This window comes from Macaca nemestrina, chromosome 17 (genome assembly GCF_043159975.1).
Source record: "Macaca nemestrina isolate mMacNem1 chromosome 17, mMacNem.hap1, whole genome shotgun sequence".
Taxonomy (NCBI): domain Eukaryota; kingdom Metazoa; phylum Chordata; class Mammalia; order Primates; family Cercopithecidae; genus Macaca; species Macaca nemestrina.
Window position 1 is genome coordinate 46773079 of NC_092141.1, and position 23454 is coordinate 46796532.

Below are 23454 nucleotides of genomic sequence, written 5' to 3' on the forward strand. Positions count from 1 at the left end.
AGTACTTTTACATATATTAACTCATTTCATCCTCACATCAGTCTTATGAGGTGAGTGCTGTTATTATCTCCCTTTTACAGATAAGAAAACTGAAGCGCATAGGTGTTAACTAACTTCCCCAAAGTTATACCGGTAATAAGTGGCAGGTCCAAGCTTTAAATCCACGTAGCTTGGCTCCAGAGCCCATGCTCTTAAAATGTTTCACTATGTGAGACCATAGGTCAGCCAGGGCCTAGGGGATTAGGGGCCAGAGAGGTGGTCTGGAAGGTTCTTGGGGTAAGAAAACAACATGTGTTGACGTCTCAGACAGAGCTGAGTGACCAAAGAATCCCTCTTACCTAAGTCCAGGGAAAAAATGCTATCTTGGGTCTGCCTGGGTCTGAGATGGGGAGCTGCAGTGCCAGGATTCTGATGTTTCATAGTCACTGGTTCTGATCTGACCTTGTTCATTCTACCACAAAAAAGGAAGAGGTGCAATGGAAAGGAAACAGGGCTGGGAGTCAAGAGTCCAGTCCATCTCTATGGATCTTGGAGAAGCCATGGCCTCTCTCAGCCTCAACTCCTCATCTCTGAAATAAAGAACTTAAACTGGGTGCTTTGCAAAGTCTCTGCGAGCTCTGACACTCTACTGAGGTGATTCTCAACTTTGGATGCACATTGGACTCGCCTGGGTATCTTTTAAAAAATACCAACACCTGAGATGCACACCAAGCCAAGTGAATCAGAATCTCTTAAGGAGAATAATCCAGACACTGGTATTTTAAAAACCTACCCAGGTGATTCTAGCATATATTCATGGTCTATAGAACCCGGGTGCATTGAAGAACTAAGGCTTCATTCTCATTGTAGCCTCATCAGTGATCTTAGAAACTGATGACCAGGACCATGTTGAGGGAGGGGAGTGGTTTCCAGGTAAGGAGACCAGTACAGTGGACCCAAGAATCCCAAAGTAGCCCCTGATTTTACAGAAAAGCACCCTCTCAAAAATGACTGATTAGAATCAAACCACATATCTGTGGACAGAACTCCAAGCTGGGAATCCCTGGGGCCTCTTGGGACAGTAGATCTTGTGGACCCTTCTTACTCCTGGCATTCCAGATCCTTGGTTGTATAGCATTTCCCTCTAATTTTGGAGGTGCCTTCCCCCATAAGTTCTTCCCAAAGAAATGAGGTTCCTACCTCCCTCTGAATCTCAGTGGGACACCACATATTTTGGGGAACTAGCTAGGCAGGAGGACTTCCTGCATCCAATGCCAGAGGAGGAGTCATATCTTCCCCTCACAGAATAAATACATTTAGCACCGCCTCTGCCTTTTTTTTCCCAATTTAGTATTGTTTAATATGCATTTAATCAGGCCATTCGGTATTACAGCGGCTATGTAGCGTGACTCCCCCCGCGGGCACGGGGGGAGGGCGTTATAGGCCATTAGGCTAAAGTAATATGTATGAGGAGTCACTTTTCCCCAGGGCGCAGTAACTATTTTTGCTCCCCAGTCGTCCCCATTAAATCATTAAACCTCATGACTATACTTTCTGAACTCTACCATGATCTTTAAAAAGCCAAGCATTAAAGGGCAGCTGTCACCCTCCACCGCCCAGGCCTCTGCCGCTTTATGTATTCACAGCATTAAGTCCTTTGTCAGTCTATACATCATGGGGTGGGGGGTGGAGTTACAGCCCACAAGGAGTAGACATCCCATCCTCCAGCCCCCCAGCTCTCCCCAGGGGAGGGCTCAAGGAGTCTGGTGGTATTACCCCCGCACCACCTCCCCACCCACCCAAGGCTTCATAGTCTGGCAAAGAGGCGATGTGGAAACAGGGGTGTGAGAACTGTCCGTGGTTCTGAAGACCTACTCCACGGACAGACGTCATCCTCTCATCCCCTCTCTAACCAACTACATCTGGCTTTCTCGACTGGCAAGAGTCATTTCATAACCAAACACTTCCTGACAGTCTGTTTTTCCTCTATAGTGAGTATGATACTGCCCAAGGAAAATTCTGGGTAGCGCAAAGATCTGTGGATTAGGATTCAGAAAGCTGCTAACTGGCACAATTTGGACAAGTCTGAGCATCAATTTCTTCACTGATGAAATGGTGCTGATAATACCTATCACACAGGATTGTTAGATTTAATAACATGTTTGTTAAAGTTATTTTCAAATCCATAAGCACTGCACAATAATAGCATGTATTAATGGTTAATAAACATTAATTAATATGAATTTCATTTTATTCTTCAGTAGACATTTATTTATATTGTTAATACTATTTATTATTATTGTTGATAGATGTTACTCAACCATTTCCCAAGAACTTCCTTCTTCCCTAGGAAATCTCTACAGAGATGCGAAAGAGGACAACCACTGTTAGAAAAAGAGAGGTGGCGTGTTTTCATTTTATTCTACCTTCTATGAGTTGAAGTGGAGAGGACTTTTGAGTCCCTTCATCCAAGACCCGGTCCCTACCCTGTCCCCCCATCCAATCCCAACTCTAACCCCTTAATCCTCACCCTGGACACACAGGTGCTTTTCTCACTCTGCATCCCCACACCTGCCTCACCATTAAAGGGCTGGGTAGGGAAGGGTTAAGCATCTCAGCAGCCCCCAACAGGGTCCTCCTCACCGGCTGGGAAACAATGGAGCCATCAGTCTATATTTGACCTTTGCCCCTGCAGCGTTTATGACTTATTCCTCTCCTCCACTGCCTGCTGCGATTCAGCCTTCAATCTCCCACCCCTTGCCAGAGTGGAGCTGGCCCTCCCCCCAGCGCCCTCCCCAGCCTCTTTGGCCTCCTTCCTTCCCCTTTTCTCTCTTTACTTATCTCTCCTGGATTCCTTTCCATCTTATTCCCATTCTCTTTTATTTTCCCCTTTCTCTTACTCCCTCTTCATGCTCTTCACCCAACTTCCATTTCTTTCTCCTTTTCTTCCTTTCCCTTCCTTCTTTCCTCTCTTTCCTTCTTTTCTTTCTTTCTATTTCTGTCTTTCTTTATTGCCTTCTCTTCTCTTTCCTTCCTTTCTCTTCAGTTTTCTCCTTCTCTCCTTATCATACTAATTTATCAGCTGGCCTGCTGGTTTTGGGTGAGAGCCCTTGGGAAATCTCCACTTGGTCTCCTCTTTCCATCGAACACTCTTAACCTACAGGGCTCTCTCTACTCTCATGGCTACTTTTGGACATTATTGTGTCCAAAAGTGGTCATGAGTTGGCACAGTGAAGGTGCATGGAGTGGGGAAGGTACCACATCCATTATGGGACGGGAGCCCCAGGGGGTTGGGGGCAATGTCATCCAGACCAGAGCAGGGACAGAGGGGCTCATCAGAGAGGAGGAGCTCTGGTGTGTAGAAGCAGGGAAAGAGCACTGGGCCTGGGTATCAGAAAGAACCAAATTCCAGTCTTAGCTCACCCACTAACTAGGCTCACTAACCCTGGGCAAGTCATTTATCCTCTTTGAGCTTCTTCTTCCCCTACAACATGGGATTCAATAATGCCTGCCTTGACCTGACTTGCAAAGTTGTTGTAAGGAACGAGAAAAACAGAGTGTGAAAGTGAATTGTGAACTGCAGGGGACTGTATAAACACGTGGGGATTGGGAGGAAGGGGTTGTATTTTTTCCCAGAATCTCATCTGGCTGCCCTACCCCCATCCCCTCCCCGCAACAGAATTGACAAAGCAGTGATCCCATCCACCTATACAGTACCTTCCAGTTTAAAAAAGCACATTGTGCCGGGCAAGGTGGCTCACGCCTGTAATCCCAGCACTTTGGGAGGCCGAGGCAGGAGGATCACGAGGTCAGGAGATCAAGACCATCCAGGCCAACATGGTGAAATCCCATCTCTACTAAAAAAAAAAAAATACAAAAATTAGCTGAGTGTGGTGGCACGTGCCTGTAATCCCAGCTACTTGGGAGGCTGAGGCAAGAGAATCGCCTGAACCAGGGAGTCAGAGGTTGCAGTGAGCCGAGATTGCGCCACTGCACTCCAGCCTGGGTGACAGAGCAAGACTCTGTCTCAAAAATAAATAAAAAATAAATAAATAATATAAAAATAAAAAAGCACATTGATAGCTTTTTCACTTTTAACACAGCCCCATTTCATAGATGTGGGCACCAAGGCATCAGCAAGTTTTAAGTGACTGGCCCAAAGCCACACTACTAGTAAGTAATGCAGCCAGGACCCAAACCTAAGTTTTCAGCCTCCAAGTTCAATGCTCTTTCCACCATCCCCTATGGTCTTTCACTTGCCTTCAAGTGCCCCAGGCTGGAGGGCACCTGTCACACCAGCCCCTGTTCCCTCCTGACACTGTCTGTGTACATGCCCATCTTCCTTCAGCAATTGTGAGTTCCTGGAAGGGACAGAGCAGATCTGGGGGGCACTCAGTAAAATGTTTTGCCAAGTGAATGAATGAATAACTAAATGCCCCTCCCCACCCTATCACACAGTGTTGCCCCTGAGTGCAGTGGTATGTCTTACAAGGTGAATTACAACTTGGTCCTCTTCTCTCAGAACTCCAGAAAGCTGCTGTATAGTCAGAGTGGTCTCTGGTCTCTGGCATGAGAGTCTCTCCTAAGGAAGGGGTCCTGCCTGCCACCCCCCACACATGCACACATTGCTCAGCCCCTGCCCCCAGTCTGTGACAGCAGCCTCTGTAATGAATGACTCTGCAGTGGGGCCCAGCAAAAGGACAGGAGGGCATGAGACAAATCATAGCTGCCAGGCGCTAATCTTCCCCTGGGAAAGTCACCTCCACCCCCCTCATCCATCACTGGGCACTGGGCTGCCACCGTAACGCCCCCCCCCCAACAAATACACACCCAAGACAACCACCCAGGCCTCATGGATGCCTGTGAAAGTGTGCAGAGAGGCAGGTGCAGGTTTTGGTGTACAAGTGGAAGCATCTGCACACAGCCAGAACAGCCAATGCAAAAAAGGCCATTATTGCTCCAGACCAGGTTCCTGCCTCGTATCTCTCACCCCAGAAAAAGTAAAGTCTGATGAGTCAAAATAAATCCTCTGAGCCATGAATTTGTTTAATTGCCTAAGAAATGTTTGTTGAGAATCTATTTCAAGTAAAGCAATGCAGTGCAAAGGACACAGAGATGGACAGAACAGGATCTAGTCCTGAAGGAATCCATGGTTCAGCAGGGGAACAGAAGCAGATCAAGGGAATGGGGAGGAAGGGACACAAGCGTAAGAGAGGAGGAAGATGGAGAGTGAAGGGAGAGATTTCTCCCAGTGGAGAGGTTCAGGGACAGCTTCATGAAGGAAGACCTTGAAGGATGGGTAGAGCTTGCAGAGACAGGAAGAAAGCAGTCCAGGAGGAGGGAACAGGGTGAGCAAAAGCAGACTATGGAAGGCAAAGGCATAAGATAGTGCAATAAGTTGTACAAGGAAAGATGAAGTTGACACCTGACCACTGAATGTCAGGTTGAAAAGGCCTGACATTCACCCACACCCACCCATTTCCAAAACACACATGCATGTACACACATGTGCAAAGAATTCCAGCCTCATGAAAGAGTGGAGCGGGTTTAATCTCACCATAGATTAATTTCATGGAGATGTGTCCAGCCATATGTACATCTTCTCCCATTGAAGAGGCTATGGAGGTAAGAGCCTATATCCATGAGCCATGTCACTGTACAGCCACAGTCACCCTTCTAGCCAGCATTCATTGAGCACAGTTCTGAGAGCTTTACATGCATTATTTCCCACTAGAATGTAAGCCTCAGGTTGGGCACGGTGGCTCATGCCTGTAATCCCAGCACTTTGGGAGGCTGAGGTGGGCAGATCACCTGAGGTCAGGAGTTCGAGACCAGACTGACCAACATGGAGAAATCCTGTCTCTACTAAAAATAGAAAATTAGCCAGATGTGGTGGTACATGCCTGTAATTCCATCTATTCAGGAGGCTGAGGCAAGAGAATCATTGGAACCTGGGAGGCAGAGGTTGCAGTGAGCCAAGATCATGCCACTGCACTCCAGCCTCAGCAACAAGAGTGAAACTCCATCTCAAAAAAAAAAAAAAAAAAAAAAAAAAAAAGAATGTAAGCTTCATGCAGCATCAAATGTCTTACTGCTGAATTACTAGAGTTCAGAACAGTGCTTGGCACATAGTAGGTGTTCAATAAGCTTGTTTTGAAAGAATGCTCCCATGTCCTCATTTAATAGGGTTGTTATGCTATAAAATAGGTACAAATATTATGACTACCACCCCACTGTCCCTCATTCTACAGAAGAAAAAATGCGGCCTTGGAGAGGTTCAGTCATGCAACTAGTCATGCCACTGGTCATTGCAACTAGCAAGTGGAGGATCCTAGCTCCAAACACAGCTGTCAGAGTGCAAGCTCTCTACCAACAGTGCTAAAGAGCAGCAGCCCTATGTCTGAATTTCATGTTTCTACAGTCATTGTTATGCTTCAAGGAGGCACAATTTGAACTTACGCTCTCAGAATCTGCATAATCATTAACTATTGTAACAAGACACTAATATATGCACTTCTATAGTTATATGCACTCAGTCAGTCCACTTTAGGGAAGACCAATATAAACAAAAGCCCCAAATTTCCAAAGCAGATAAATCTAGGAGGGCTCATTTGCTTTAGAGAAAAAGTCTTGACCAGGCACCATGGCTCACGCCTATAATCCCAGCACTTTGGGAGGCCGAGGCAGGCAGATCGCTTGAGCCCAGAAGTTCAAGACCAGCCTGTGCAACATAGAGAGACTTCATCTCTTTTAAAATTTTTACAATTGTATTTTTAAAAAAGAAAAATTCTTTGCCTTCTAAAAAAGGGGATTCATCCAAGGGCTTTTTAAAGTAGGAGAGCTTCTCTGGGCATTTCAGTGCTTAATTTAATGGGGTCTGCAGGGGGTAGAGTGAGGGCAACACCATTTGTGGGTCACCTGCTGTGTGCCAAGCTCTTTACGACCCTGCGGAGCAGATGGTATTATCCCATTTTATAGATAAGGAAACTGAGTATCAGGTCCCACACATTTGCTCATTCAACACTATTTATTGAGTCCTGTTCTGTGCTAGGAACTAATGCAGGCTCCAGGGAATCAGATATATACGAATAAAGTCCTTGCCCTGACAGCGCTTGCATTCTCATGAGGAGAGGTAGGTAATAAACAAGTGAATGAATAAGTGAACAAATCTTTGAGAGAATGTCATGTTATAAGTGCTTAGAAGGAAATAAACGGGGTGATAAGAGAGGGCTAGGGTTTCTAATGTAGATCTGGAAGCATCTGGGGATCCCTTGAGCCCTTCAGTTAGAAACTGACCGACTTCATCTCTGGCTTCTCAGTCCCAGTTTAGAGAGGGAGGGAGTTGGGGGAAGGACGGGAGGAAGGAGGAAGGCGGGGAGGGGAGCATCCAGCCTGCTCTTCTACCATACTACCTTGTCAGAAATCAAGGTGGGAAGAGTTGCCGGAGAAGTAAAATTTATTAGAAGCCATTGTCCATTACAGACCCATCTGAAGTTAGCACTGAAGCCCTGGTACAAGGTCTCTGAGAAAACAGGAATTTGATATGTAAAATGTCAACTCAGTCAGCTTGGTAGGAGCACTGGAGCCAGGAGCACTGGGCTGTGGGTGAGTAGGGCAATGTAGGCGGAGCAAAGTGCGTTTTGCTGAGGGGTAAGGCCACAATGAGTGGGTTCCATTTCTGGCTCAGCAACTTAAGGACATGTTGCTTCAGATGTCTTGACCGCTTTGCACTCCAGTTTCCTCATCTATAAAATGGGTATCAGCACAGTACTCACCTCTGAGGGTTGTGGGGAGGATTAGATGCTTCAGTACGTGTGCAAGACTTCCTAAGCAATAAAAGAGGATTGCATTCAGCATGGGTGCAGGAGTCAGTAACTCCAGAGATACAGAGTGGGAAAGAGAGCAGGAGGAAGGACTCTGGAGAAGAGAAAAAAGTGGAGAAAGGAGACACTGAGGGGAAAGAGAAAGCAAGTGTGCACATAGTTACAAGGTTTCTATTCAACTTCCCCCAAAGCTTAATAGATTTCTAAATGGGCTTATTATCACCACCTATGAATTCTTTTAAAGGACCTAATTATAAAACACCAAACTAGCTAATTAGGTTTCCTGAGCTCGCCTTGACACAGGTGCAAACAGGCTCTCTGGATGGTAGCCCTGGCAAAGCCCGCAGTGCCAGCTCCGAATCAATGGGGGGGCGGGACCTGCCTGTGGTCACACAATTAGGTCTATAATTGTGGGCCCCCTCCTGCCACTGCCAGGCTGCCAGAGATGCTAGCTGTCTGACCTCTCTCACCTGGTGCATAGGAGCAGAGGCCCTGCAGAATAGGGGACCAGCCTCCTGGGACACCTCTGGGCTTAGTGCTGAGGGTGCATGAGAGGGTCTCCCAGGATCCAGCTCAGGAGGGACTGCATCTAGGCAGAGGGGTCAAGGAATCGGGTCCTTGGCACTCATCCATCCCTCTTTGGAATAGAAATGCCCAGGGGCAGGATCACCATAATGCTCAGAGAATGCACGTGTCTTACACACCACTGGAGAGATGGGTGCACTTGAGGGTAGTAGAGTGGCAGAGATGGCTATGCCCGCCCCCATTGGATTAGAGGACCCTTGGGAGAGGGGGCAGTGAAGGGAAGAGTTCCCGAGTCCTGTGGGTGGGAGGACTATAGGAAATCCTGTCTCTACTACAGTGATTTCCAAAGTGTGTTCCCAGAACCACTAGCATCAAGATTACCTGGGAACCTGTCAGAAATCCAAATTATCAGACACTACCCAGGGATGGAGCCTTGCAATCCATGTGTAAAGGAACCCTTAAGGCATTTCTCAGGCACGCTCCACTTTGAGAACCACTGCTTTCCCATATCCAAGAGGAGGCCATTAATCAATACAGCTGCCAATGGTGGTGCTGCTGACCGAGGGGGGTGTGCAGAGGGATCTGTTTCTTAAATTAAACTAAATGATGGCCATTAAGGGGGCATCCCCTGCACATAATTAATTCTCCTTTTGCTGAAAGGGGCGGATAGGAACTGGACAGCTAATGATGGTCACCGTGTGCCTCACCCGCATTCCTCTGCCCTCATTGCCTCCAGTGTCCTTGTCTTTGGGCCCACCATGAATACCTGGTTCTCTTTCCATGTGGTGGCCCCACCAGAGTCTAAAATTCGTGAGCTACATAGCGCTCACTTCCCCAAACTCCCTCTCACTTCCCCCTCCCCCAAGTCAGGCACCCCTCTTGCCAGCTCTATCCCTATCCTCCCGCTCCTCTGCAGCCATCATAGACCTCTGCTGTGTCATGCCTCAAGGTGGGGGCCAAGGAGCCACACTGTGATTCCCTCAGAGGAATTCCTCCAAGGAATTTTCTTCCAGTTGTTAAAGCGAGGCCAGAATGCAAATCCAACCACTCTCCCCAGATACATCCCTAGCAGCTTAATTTGTCCCAGTCACGCCTAGCCCCCAAGGCAGGGGTTCTCATATTCCGTGATCACTGGCCACTCCACTCCATGTTCCATGGCTTTTGCCTCCTCTCCAGCCGCCTGTCTCTCCTGGGTAGATTTTATGGAATTCTCTCAATGCATTTTTACAATACCATAGCCTCCAGAGCTGGCCATGCAGAGATCAAAGCGCCCACTGCCCACCAAGCCACCAGCCACCTCTTGCCTTTGACAATAGGAGAGATTTCCCCTCTTAGACACCTACTTCCTAATAACTGGCAATCTCTTAGGGTCATGGTGAAGATTGACAGAGACGATATATGGGGAGCATCTGGACAGCCCCTGTTACAGGCTGGGGGCATGATCCCCCTCCTCACCCTCTCTGTGGGTTCCACATGGCTCAAATGAGCCCACCCCCTCATTCCATTTATAAATCCTGGGGTCCAGGGGCTGGGTCAGGTTGACTGCAGTACATCAAACCTCTCCTGGGCCCCTGTTGATGCTGGGTACCCTGACAGTGGCTGAAGATGCAGAGACAGAAGAAGAAAGGACTCTACTCTAGATATCTCGTGTGGTAGGGAAGCCACATTTGTAATAATGCATCCTTAAGAAGAAGAAATAGAAGATGAGGGAGGAGCCAAAGTGGTACAGAAAATAGGGTCGCTTTGGAGACAGACCTGGGTTCCAATTTTGGCTTCAGCACTGTGTAGCCAGAAAACCTTATGCAAATCACTTAACCTCTTTGAGTCCCCTTTTCTTCCCTTATAAGATAGGGGGATAAAAATAAGAAGAACTTCAAAGGCTCAGGCTTAAAGATGTTTGGGGTAAGTACCTGGGACGTTGCGGAGGTTCAAAAAATGGTGTTATTATTATCATGGAGGCAGTGGGTTTCCTTGCGCTCCAGGAGCCCTCCCTGCCTCTGTGGGGTCAGAGTCTGAACAGTTCTAGGGGCCCTGGGCTTTGGGGTTAACCAGATGATCCTTTAATATACAAAGAAACCCCAAACAGCTTAACCTCAACCGAAGCATGGAAGGCCCGGCTGCCCCACAAATGCTGGCCTTGAATCCTGTGCTCCATTATTGCATCTGAAAATCCGTTAAAATTTCACACAATTTCCTGCACAGCAGTGTGCTTCATAATGCTGGGAGCCAAGCCGGCCCAGTAATTGGGACCAGAGTGGGGCAGAGTCCAAAGCAATTAATCCAGCCTCCTTCCTTGTTTGCGCCAGGATAAGCCTGACGGGGTGGAGAATAATTGGAAAGGAGCGGCCTCCATCCCCAACTCCAAATTAATATTTTCCTGCCCTGATTTAATTCCGCCCGGGAACAGTGACACACAGACACGCCGTGTCAAGCGCTAAGTAATCCGCCACAAGCCACCTGAGGAGGAGGAAAGGACTTTTCCTTTTCTTTGCGGTTGGCCAGGGGTGGAGGGAGGTGCAGCTAACAAGACAGAACCTCAGAAGCAAGAGGGCCTTCCAGGGACATCCGTAGTGCAACCGCCCTCCCGATGCAGTGACATGCCACAAGGAGGAGAAAAATCAGGGAACCAGGAAGGCAGACAAACCTGAGTCCCAACCCTGGCTTTGCTGCTTAGGAAGTGTATGACCGGGAGCAAGTCATTCAACCCCACCGAACCTCAGTTTTCTCATCTGTAAAGTGGAGATTATAGTACGTGCCATGAACGATTGTTGTCAGGATTCATTACAACAAATACAGTAGGTGCCTGTCAATGGTCACTATTTTTCCTGTTATTTTAGGTTTTACAACCAGGAGCCAAGCACAGCACTAGGCACTGAGAATCCAAAGGTAAACAGGCCGGGCGCGGTGGCTCACACCTGTAATCCCAGCACTTTGGGAAGCCGAGGAGGACGGATCATTTGAGGTCAGGAGTTCAAGACCGACCTGGCCAATGTGGCAAAATCCCGTTTCTACTAAAAATACAAATATTAGCAGGGTGTGGTGGTGCATGCCTGTTATCCCAGCTACTTGGGAAGCTGAGGCAGGAGAATCACTTGAACCTGGGAGGCGGAGGTTGCAGTGAGCCAAGATCGCGCCATTGCACTCCAGCTTGGGCAACAGATCGAGACTCTGCCTCAAAAAAAAAAAAAAAAAAAAAATAGGTACATAAAATGTGGGCCCCAGTCCTTAAGGAGCTTGCATTCTAGTTCCACATATCCAGTACTGCTACACAGAAGGTGTTTAATATTGGCTAGCTCCCTGCCTTCTGCCTGCAGCATCCCTGGATAGGCAATGATTCAATCTCCACTCGATCACTTTAATCACTTGACCATCTCCTGCCAGTTCTGTTGATGCATTTGCCCGTGTGCACCGCCAGTTCTGTTGGTGCATTTGCCCGTGTGCACCGCCAGTTCTGTTGGTGCGTTTGCCCGCATGCAGGCTTCCTCTCCAGCATCTAGCTGCACCCTGAAACCTTGTCCCACTGGTTCTAGCTGTGCTCTGGAGCAAGCTGGAGAAAGAGACCCAGGTGCAGGAGTCAGGGCTCAGGAATCTGCAGATTTCTCTCCCTATCTCCACCGAGCCCTGCCTCTGCTGACTCAGCAGCCTTGTAATAGGAGAAGGGGCCCCAACTTGATCCTCTCTCACCCCGGGGGTTCAGGCATGTTGAGTAACCTGGAGAACTGGGGCAGGATTGAGCTCGACCACTCACAGTGGTAACCTTCCCGGTCTCACTTCCCATTCCTTCCTGGACTTTCTTTCATCTCCCAAATAAACCACCTCCCTTGAATCCTTGTCTCAGGTCTGCTTCTGGGGGACATCACACTAAGACAATCAGGAGTCCGAAAGCCCTGAGGCCTGGACACCCCCCGGGGGTGCCGCTAAGCTTCACGGCTGAGCAGCGCCAGCACCTCAGGATTCCAAGCCGTTGGCAGAAGGGCTTGGTGGGCAGGCTGAGGTTACCCACCTGTAGGGACAGACTTATTCATGGGCACCTGAGGCCCACACCCACCCGCGACACTCAGGAATACTTGAAGGCCATATCACAACAGGAATCTCACAGGCTCCGGGTGGGGTGGGGTGACGAGAGCCAGGGAAGTCTCGTTATTTATGTGGCCCTCTCCCCAGCTGGGGGAAGAACACAAACTCCAGTGTGAGGGAGTTTGTGTTCTTCCTGAGGGAGGAAGAAGATGCCTCAGTGGGTTCAAAACTCCCCCAAAGAAAACCATTCAAGCCAAAGCAGGGAGTTACCAGCAAAACTCCCATGTGTGTTCGACAAAACTGCAGGGAAACACTATGCAAATGTCAAACTGATGAGGAGAGGAGGAGAGAGAGGGACAGGAATAAACCAAACATTAAATCAAATCAGTAGGAGAATAAGAGCTAAACTCCTTGCTTGTAGCACTCAATTCTGTAGTCGATACGGTCAGGAATGAATGAACGGCCTGCTCAGAGCCACATCTGAATTCAGCGTGTGTAGCACCCTAAGCTCTACGAGGAGAGTCAGCCAGCCAGGTGCCATCATGCCCCATGCCCAACCACAGGGCCAAATGGGCTTGGGGAGGGGACCTAACCTAGGCCCTCTGGGGGCACAGCAGGGAGGAGCCCTGCCCAGGGGTTGGGTGGCATGGGGCTAGTCCTATCTCCTCTCGGAGCCTCAGGGCACCCACGTGGAGGGCAGCTTGAGGAAGCTGTTGTGTGTGCAGGGCACAGAGGCCTGCATGGGGATAAAATGGTTGGTCGTAATAAAAATATGGGGATGAAGGAGGTTGAATGAGATACTGGTGGAACAGGAGCCCGGTGGTCTGTGTCCTATCTTGCTTTGTTTGCTTCATTAGGGATGTAAAATGAGGGTTTGGTTTCATTAAAGAAACTGGGATTGGAGAGGAGGGGAAGAGCACTGCCTGGAAGAGAGATGACGAAGGAGAGAAGGGAGAAACCCAGGGCTGCTGTGATCAGGCTGGAGTGTGCTGTGTGATGCCATCTGCTCCCCTGGTTTCCCACAAAAACTTCAGTGAAACCCGCACTGTTCACCCACATGTTGGGAACTGGCCATGTGTGTGCTGCATGGCTATAGGGTGGGCGCAGGGCTAGCACAGAGTCTGAAGGGGACCAGCTGTGTTCAGGTCCCACGTGGGCAGCCACACTGTGTGGAGGATCCCATCAGCCACTCCCTGTACCTCCATTCCACAGCCATTCGTGGATTACATGGACACGCAGTAGGCACAGTGCCAAGACTGGGAACAACTGCAAATACGACATGGCCCTGTCCTTGATCAAAGACTAGAGGGGAAGACACAGCTGACATATTGGTTCAGGGGATAAGCTTCGCATGCCAGGGTAGGTTCTAGCCCCAGGGCATGTGAGTCTTGCCTGAGCGCTCTCTGGAAGCCAGGGTAGAGCCAGCACTTACATTATCACACTCGATCCTCAGAAACTCTGCTCAGAAACAGTGGGGGACTGGCTCATGGCCACGCAGCTGGGAAAGGGTGGAACTGGCTGTGAACCCACGTCTGTACCTTCAGAAACCAGCTTTGCTCATGGCTCACCTGGTTGAAACTTCACCAGCCAGGCTTTTGTAGAAATGGGATGCTGACAGTGGAGTGGACACTCCTTCCCTTCACCTGGGGCAGCTTCTAGGCTACACGGCTGTCTCCAAGCTCCCCTGACATGTGAAGGGCCCCTCATCCCCAGCTTTGGGCTGTATCTCAGCTGTCTCCAAAGTTCCAGACGTGACTTAGAGCCCCTTCAATAACTTCTCCTTTTGGCTTAAGCCAGTTTGAGTTTGGGTTTCCATCAGCATCTTTCTCCAAACTGAAGAGTTAGGACTGTATAGGCCTCAACATCTGGTGGGAATTGTGCCAGTGTGTTCACCCCTGCCCGCTCCAATCCCAGATAGCTTGAGTTTAAATTCATCTTTGACAATGGAAGAAAATTGAGTCCCAGATAAAAGAAGTAACTTATGCAAGACCACACAGCCAGTTAGGGGCAGGACTGAAATTTGAACTCCAACCTTAAGACCTGCACTCTGCATCCCTTCTGGATCATTGTGTTATCCACTTTGTCTGGTTCTGAAAAGATTTGTATGCAGAGTATGTGAGTGTCAGTGTGAGTGTGTTTCTATGTCCTCAGAGAGATACTGAAGTCCCCTTGGGTCAGGCTTGTGCCACCGACGTCCCTGACATCTCCCAAATCCAAGTAAGAGCAGTGGGTCCCCCACAAGTGGTCCCTGGACTTCAAGCATAAATGGGCTTCCAGAGGAGGCCGCCCTGGCATGTCCAGATCTGGGCAGCAATGTGGCTCTGGGAATGCCATGCTGTGTGTCCAGGGGAAGACTTCAACCTTTCTGGGACTCAGGCTGATGTGAAGTTGAACCTGATGAAAAAGAATACCAGCAAAAGAGATAACTGGTGTGAACTATCTCTTGTGAAAAAGTAAAACACAGTAGTGGAGGAATGCTAAAAGGAACACTACTGAATGCATTCCACTTTAAGACAATCCAATGCACAAAATCTGAATTTACTCTCTGTATTTAGAGGATAAAGAACAGTGTGACAAAAGAATCCTAACTGTCACAGCAGTTCCACTGAGCAGCCAGGGCGAGTGTTTCCAGGCCTCCCCAGCATGGAGGCAGAAATGCACGAAACAGACACACTTTGAGCCAGAGGACCGAAGCTTTGCCCACTGAAGACCCCAGGGGGATGGCCAGGGTCTCAGAGGGAGTAGAGGAAGGGTCAGTTACCATGGAGACACAGGGATGTGTCAAGTGGAAGTACAAGACCCCGAACTCCAAATCCCGGGGCAGCTTGGACCCAAGACCAAGCCCAGAAGGGTGTGGCATGATGTGTTACAAAACCCACTCCCCTCTCTCCCAACCCATCCCTGCAGGGCCTCTCCCTGGTACTCATCCTTGTGGGAGAATCGTACTTCCCATCCCACTGATGTTGGACTTGGTGATAAGACTCCTGTCGGCAAACGGAATAGGAACAGGAGGGACATAGGCCATGCCCTAGCTAAAGCCTTTGGACTTCACGTTTCCACCATCTTTCTTGCTCTTTCCCTCTGCCACCAGACTGGGGCTGCTTTTTCAGCCCGAACCCCAGAATGAAGACACACAGAACAGAGTCACAAACAACCTGCAGCAGATATGTATGATGAACAACAACAAAAAAAACTTCTGTTGCTATAAGCCATTGAGATTTTGGGATTGTTCATTACTACACCATAAACTAGCAACAGCAGACTAATATAGAAGGCGATACTTAGAGCTTTAAGGCCTCCTCTGACAACCCAATTGGATAAGTGGCTCAGATGTGTCTCTTCAGATCAGCACTTGCAGTGCACGGGAGTCCCATGGGAACTTATAAAACAGACCCCCCCCCCCATCGTTTTTCCTTTTTTTCTTGAGATGGAGTCTCACTCTGTCACCTAGGCTGGAGTGCAGTGGCACAATCTCAGCTCACTGCAACCTCTGCCTCCTGGGTTCAAGCAATTCTCCTGTCTCAGCCTCCCCAGTAGCTCAGACTACAGGCGTGAGCCACCATACCTGGCTAATTTTTGTATTTTTAATAGAGACAGGGTTTCACCTGTTAGCCAGGCTGGTCTTGAACTCCTGACCTCAGGTGACCCACCCACCTCAGCCTCCCAAAATGCTGGGATTACAGGCGTGAGCCATCGCACCTGGCCCCAGATTCCCCCTTCTGAGATTGAAGTCAGTTCATCTAAGGATGAGGCCCAGGAATTGGTATTTTTGACAAGCTCTGAAGACGACAGTGGCCTGTCCACAGACCATGCTTTAAGAGGCCCTGATCTGATGAATCCAATGTTTTTGCTATCCAGAACAATGTCCAAAGAGGCACAGCAACATGCCAAATGTCACACAGCAAGGTGCTACACAAGAAACGAATCTCCACCTCATTTCCCTGAAGCACACTGTCCTTCCCCAGAGAAACAGTGCGGGGGTGGAAGGGAAAAGAGAGACTCACAGGTTGAAAATGCATCTCCAGAGAGAAACCAGTGGAGGCCAAGGAATTCAGGTTGAGCCAGGGTCCAGGTTCCAGCTGAGGAGGGAGTGCCCTGTGAGTGGATGAAGAGGCGGCTCCCTGGGGCCTTCCCTGGAAGAGGTGGAGAAAAGGGTGTCAGATTACAGAGCAGGAGGCTGGAGGAAAGAGAAAGAAAATAAATAAAAAATAAATAAATATATAAATAAAAATAGAAAAGGGAAAAAAAAAAAAAAAACCCTCCAGCCCTGGTGAGCCCAAATATCCCCAGCCTCGCTGCAGGCGCTGCCCCAGCCCTCTTCGATTTTGATGTACAGTTTGAAACAAATCAATAGCGGTATAATAATACTCAGCACGCTGTGTAATTTTTATATCATTAGTTTTCATTTTCCGCTCCCCATGCATCAAAAAACTTACAACGGGCTCGTAAAGTTTATTTAGTATTCCATGAATTCCTAATCAGTTTCATTTCATAATGATTCAGGAGCCGCCCGCTGCCTAGGCCCCCGTGTCAAAAAATCGATAAAACCAACACAGTTTTCCTGATGGCGGCTGCAAAAGGATCTATTGTAGGGGAATTATGATTTATGCCCTGGCCTGAACCATGAGCAGCAGCCTCCACCCGGCGGCTCAGGGCTGAGGTCTTCGCCAATAATGATTTATGCACCTCTGAGGGCCCCACCCTAGTTCCCTTCCTGCCCTGGCTGGCCCCCTGACACTGGGGGCAGCGGGGAGGGCCCAGTTGGGAGGGAAGGAGGAAGGAGAAGGCACAAAGGGAGGGCCTACTAATCGTCTGAGCATCCCTGCGTGGGTCCAGCAGCTGCCTCTAAGTCCACCCACCCTCCAGGAAGGCCTAATCAGAGAACAGAGGGATTTAGGGAGCCCTACCTGGTCCCGAAGAGCTACAGAGGGAACATCCCTGGGACAGGTGTGTGTGGGTGGAGTTGGGGTAACTCCAGCTCTCCAACTGTAATCCTCATTCCCACTCAGCCTCTGTTCTGACCCCACGGATGAGTTCTTGGTCCCTACCTTGCACCAATGACAGTCACCTCCACCTCCCCTGTCCCTGCCCCAGTGGCTCTGAGACAGTTGAATGGGAAAGGGGTCCCAAGGGTCATGGTGGCCAGAGGGCCTCAGTTAGACCCCACAGGATGCAGACACAACAGGCTTCCAGGAATTCTGAGACTGTAATGAATGTTTCCAAGATTCTCAGGAGGAAACAAGGAGTGAACCTGAGTGCTTGTTCAGAGGTTCCATAAGGTGAGTCCAGCTCCTGGTATACCCTTGACCAAAGAACGATCCTCCTCTATCAGGGAAGGTCGTCCTCTCCAACCAAGTGTGCAGCCTCAGCAGGGACACACATGGAGCAGCAAAGGAGGAAGGGGACACCCGCCTAGCCAGCCAGATCGCCCAAATCAACCCTGGCGATCAACGGGATGACAAATGTTGCCGTCAGATTGCACTCATATCCAGGAATGAACTTGCCCCTTCTCTTCTCCGTGAGGCAGATTGGCTTCGTTTTCAAACCCCTGCATCCCCACCCAAAGCTCCCATGCCCTTCCTCCACTGGTCATAATTAATAGATCTGGGAGACATGTTAATGGGATGGGTATTAAGTCCAACAATTGGTTTAATTAACAGCAAGTAACCTAGCTGGGATAGAGAGATCTCAGGGTGACTTCAGAGGGGAGGAGATGCCCTGGTGTGACAGGAAGCCAATTGGGGCCACCGGTATGTCCACACGCACCCACCATCTATCAGTGGGTTTCTCGGCCTCCACGTGGTGTCTGGGGAAGACCGGGGCTTCATTTAAGTGGGTTGATAGAAGCAGAGGTTCAGGAGCTTATCTCTGCAGGACCTGTCCTGAGGCACCGTTGGCACTCCAGCCTTTGACTCTAGTTAGAATAGGTGGGCTTCTGGCCAGGCACAGTGGCTCACACCTGTAATCCCAGCACTTTGGGAGGCCGAGGCGGGCAGATCACAAGGTCAGGAGACTGAGACCATCCTGGCTAACACGGTGAAACCCCGTGTCTACTAAAAATACAAAAAACTAGCCAGGCGTGGTGGCAGGCGCCTGTAGTCTTAGCTACTCGGGAGGTTGAGGCAGGAGAATGGCGTGAACTCGGGAAGCGGAGCTTGCAGTGAGCCAAGATCGCACCACTGCACTCCAGCCTGGACAACAGAGCGAGACTCTGTCTCAGGAAAAAAAAAAAAAAAAAAGAGTAGGTGGGTTTCCTCCTGACACCTTCATTTTGTGTTTCATTCATTCACTCATCAAACATCAAGGACACACCTTGAAGCCACTTGCTTTATTATGTGAAGAGAAGAGAAGGGACTTGCCCGACATCACGCAGATGAGGATTGGCAAAGCCAGGATTCCAGCCCGGATTCACCAGGTCTGACAACAAGCAGTGTCTGCCCATCCTGCCCCACTGAGCCCCACAATCCCCTCACCGGCTGCCTGTGCTCCTCTCTCCAGCTTACTTTGAGGGGTTGGGGGAACAGGACATGACAGCCGCTCTCCTTCCATGTCCATCCCTCACCCCATGCACACAGCAGTTTGGAAAGAGCCCAGACTTTGGGTCCAGACCTGGATTCGAATCCTGGTTTCCTCCACTCACCAGCTGAGTGACCCTAGACAATTTAATTAACCTTTCTGAGTCTGACTTTCCTCATGTGTAAAATCAGAGTCATAATTTCTGCCCCACAGATGGTAATGAGTCAAAAGAACAGCAGATATAAAATACCCACTCCCAGGAGGCCCCTGATAGATGCTTCCTGCCCTCCCCCGGCTCCCTCGTTTCCTCACTTCTCCCCAGAGAATCATCTATCTGGTGCTGGGAGTGAAAAGGGGGCCTGGGCCTGTCTCCCCTCCTCCCAGGATTAATCAGAAAACCAAAAACCAGCCAGGATTTGGCATCAGCGGGCTGGGGCTGTGCCACTGCTCATTGCACTGTGGCAGAAGGAGAGGAGCCAAGCCTCATCTATGCAAATCTGAGCCAAAGCCCCTGCCAGCACCTCGGTTTCCCGATCTGTGAGACAGAGGCATGATTCCCTCTAAGGCTGAAGCCTGGCAGTTCACTGACCTGGGAATCATGTTCCAGGAACCAGCAGCTTCTCCCAGGTCAGGAGTCAGAGGGTGGAGGGGCTGGGGTGAAGCGTGAGACTCCCTGGACGTGGGGTGGGAGAAGGGGAGGGCCCCTGGCCTGGGGAAGCTCTAACTGCCCCCTCTCCATCCCCAAAAGAGACATAGAGGCTTATTCCCGGTGAAGCAGAGTCCAAATTCCTCCCCCACGGAAACAGAGGCCCTTGAGGCTGGCTGCCGCTCCAGAGCCCGGTCAGGATCTGCAACTTCAGGCTCAGCCTGTCTCCCTGGGCTCCTTCCTCCACTCCCTGCTCTGTCTGTCTTCAGTGAGTTTCCTGTCCTCTGCCTCTTCCCCTCTATTCCTTCCCCACCACCCGCTTCCCTCTGGGGAAAATAAGCACTTGCTTGTCTAAGGCCAGAGGGGTTCTAACACAGCTCCACCAACTGGCAGTGCTGAAAGTCCTGAGATGCCAAGGGAACAACCTCTCCCTGCTACTGCCCTTTCTGCTGCCAGGTCCCCGCTTTGTCCCTCAGCTGTTCCATCACCCCTGGGGTGACTGACAGTCCTACTGGGAAGGTGGTAAAGTGGGGAAGGAAGCTGATCAGCGGCTGGCTCAGGCCCGCAGCAGGACATCCACTAGGGTCCAGCACTTCGGGGTGAACCTCAGCCTGGCTCTGGGAGCCGAGGGATGGGGACCAGAAGCACCAGTCCATCTCTCTGTTCCCTGTGCCAGGCCCCGCAAACACACACAGGCTCTGCAACCCTGAGGCCAGCTCTGCCTTTGAGCTCTGCTTCCTGCTCCCTCTTTCTCTGTCCCTGATCTCACCTCTTATTCTACCAGAGACAGAGCCAGCCAGGCCCAGGGGGCCATGTCAGGGACTTGGTCTCAGCTGCTCCTGCCCCTTGATGAAAGAGAAAGGGCCCAACTCAGGCATCAGCTGTTTCACCTGTGAAATGGGTTCCGTAAGAGTTTACGTGTCAGAGGAAAGGGCCACGACTGGACAAAGTGCTGGAGGATTGTGACTTCTTATTTAACAATCCTCTATTGTCACTGCACAGACCTCAGTCCCCAAGATTGTGGGCCCAAGCAAGGACCCTCCTAGGGTGACTACACCTTACAAAGCTCCCCAGCTAGCAGAGTCCCTGACGATCAGGACCTCATTCAGGGGACACAGAGAGTCACAAAGGAAACAGGAAAACAGAGAGTAGGACCCAAAGGCATCTGTGTCCCATGGTGGGAGGGGGTCACTGAGGCAGGAGGGAGCCCAGGTTCTGGGGTCAGAGGAACCTGAGTTTGGAGGGGATGTAGCCAGCTGCCAGTGGAAGGGCATTGGACCAGGAGTTTAACCTCTGGGGATCTCAGTTGCTCATTTGCAGAAATGACGATACACCTGAGCTCCCAGGAGTGCACTGTGGAGCCACCAGCAAGTGACAGCATGGAAGGCACAGGAAGGGCTTTGGAGGCAGAAGAAGGTGCGTTCACACTGCAGCTGGTTGGCTGTCTTCCCACGCAAGTTACCTCATGGCTCGAAGCTGCGTCTTCTTCATCTGTAACATGGAGTGACTGTCACGTCTCTCTCTCACAGGGTGGTTTGTGCAGGTTACAGATGGTTGTGCATCCTTTAGAATACAGAGGTGGCATCCAACAAGTGTTCCTTGTAACTTCCATGGCCTGGGCACAGTGCCTGGCACAAGAGAAGGGTTCAGTAAATGTTTTCTCAGGCCAGGTGCGGTGGCTCACACCTGTAATCCCAACACTTTGGGAGGCCAAGGCAGGTGGATCTCCTGAGGTCAGGAGTTCGAGACCAGCCTGACCAATATGGTGAAACCCTGTCTCTACTAAAAATACAAAAATCAGCCAGGCGTGTTGGTACATGCCTGTAATCCCAACTATTCAGAGGGCTGACACAGGAGAATTGCTTGAACCCAGGAGGCAGAGGTTGCAGTGAGTCAAGATAGCACCACTGCACTCCAGCCAGGGCAACAGAGTGAGACTCTGTCTCAAAAACATAAATAAATAAATAAATAAATAAATAAATAAATAAATAAATAAAATGTTTTTTCAGTTTATTATGGGGGTGGATGGGGAACAGGTTTATTATGGGGGACCCATGAGGAAACCCAACTGAATAGTGAAGGATGGACTCTATCTGCTCAGGCCAAGAACATCTGCAAACACCTTTATAGACACTGATCATTTCTGGGTCCACAGAGAAGAGCAGGGACTTGGGTCCCCATCTGGTAACTAAAGAAACTGATGCCTAGAGAGGTTTGGTGAATTTTTTTCAAGGTCTCCCAGAAAGGGTGAGTCAGAAATGTCAGAGGCATGTGAACTAGAGTGATTTCATCATGAACCAGAGTGATTTCATCTTGAATAGGAGCTTGGTAAAAGGAGGCTGAGACCTACTGGGCTGCATTCCCAGATGGTTAAGGCATTCTAAGTCACAGGATAAGACAGGAGGTTGACAAAAGACACAGGTCATAAAGACCTTGCTGATAAAACAGGTTGCAGTAAAGGAGCCGGCCCAAACCAACCAAAACCAAGATGGCAACAAGAGTGATCTCTGGTCATCCTCACTCCTACATTCCTACCAGCGCCATGACAGTTTACAAATGCCATGGCAACATCAGGAAGTTACCCTATATGGTCTAAAGGGGGAGGCATGAATAATCCACCCCTTGTTTAGCATCTCATCAAGAAATAACCAAAACAATGGACAACCAGCAGTCCTTGGGGCTGCCCTGTCTATGGAGTAGCCATTCTTTTTTTTTGAGATGGAGTTTTGCTCTTGTTGCCCAGGCTGGAGTGCAATGGCATGATCTCAGCTCACTGCAACCTCCACCTCCCGGGTTCAAGCTATTCTCCTGCCTCAACCTCCCGAGTAGATGGGATTACAGGCATGTGCCACCATGCCCAAGTAATTTTATATTTTTAGTAGAGACAGGGTTTCTTCCATGTTGGTCAGGCTGGTCTTGAACTCCCGACCTCTGGTGATCCGCCCGCCCTGGCCTCCCAAAGTGCTGGAATTACAGGCATGAGCCACCGTGCCCAACCTGGAGTAGCCATTCTCTTATTCCTTTACTTCCTTAATAAACTTGCTTTGACTTTATGGACTCCCCCTAAATTCTTTCTTGCATGAGATCCAAGAACCCTCTCAGGGTCTGGATTGAGACCCCTTTCTGGTAACAGAACTAATCCCAGACCACTCAGTGCCACCCACGTGGGACTCCAGGCTCTGTAGTGAGCTGCCACCTCCTGCCTTCCCCGACAGTTCATGATAGCAATCTCTGCTTACTGGGTGAGTCTCTGTGCCCAGCACTTGGTTAAATGCTATAAAGCGCTTATCTCATTTAGCGTGCTCACTGCCTATGAAACAGCTTTTCTCTCACCCTCATTTTACAGATAAGGAAACTGAGGCACAGGGCGTTAAGGGGCTTGTCCAAAGTCACTCTGCTCACAAGTGATGGGGGCTGAACTATAAGCTCTGATATCTGAAGCCTGTGAACTTGATCTCTAACTGCACCAGCAGAATCAGAGGTAGTCCGTCCATCCAAATACAGGCTGGTGGGTCCCTGTAGAGGTCAACCTGCCAATCCCCCTGCCTTGCTGAAGGGCCGACCCTCAACCTTTCTCAGGCTCAGGCCGACCATGTGTGAAGGGTGCCTCAGCTCCTGACCAGCTCCTGAGTGTCCCGGGGAAGAAGGCAGCACAGGCTCCCTGCGTCCTGCCACCCTGGGCTTTCAAAACCCACATTTCCCACAGTCTAACCTAAATCCTTTCACTTCCAGGGCAGTCCTGGGGACCTCTCACTTCCACCATCATTCTAGTCTTCCACCCCTAACCTAGTACAGCCTCTGAAAGGATTAAGAAATGGGGCCAATGGCCCCAATGGGAGAAGGTGCCTGGTCCAAGGCCTGGTAGTACTCCATGGTAAATTTTATTTATATATATATATATCACATTTTCTTTATCCACTCCCTGCCCTCGAGTCTCCACAGTAATGC

At 49.8% G+C, this 23454-nt stretch overlaps 1 long non-coding RNA gene across 3 annotated transcripts in view; it reads right to left on the minus strand.

Moving 5' to 3' along the window:
• The window catches only part of LOC139359587 (uncharacterized), a 121681-nt gene that overhangs the window by 61040 nt on the left and 37187 nt on the right, over window positions 1-23454 (minus strand). For 2 of the 3 annotated variants that reach the window (XR_011615672.1, XR_011615671.1), the window contains 3 exons: window positions 20969-21134; window positions 16349-16477; window positions 7691-7896 (listed from right to left, as the gene is read on the minus strand). This is a non-coding gene — a long non-coding RNA (uncharacterized lncRNA). Of the gene's footprint in view, window positions 1-7690; window positions 7897-16348; window positions 16478-20968; window positions 21135-23454 lie in introns of those variants that run through there. The other variant, XR_011615673.1, reaches the window with a different exon arrangement.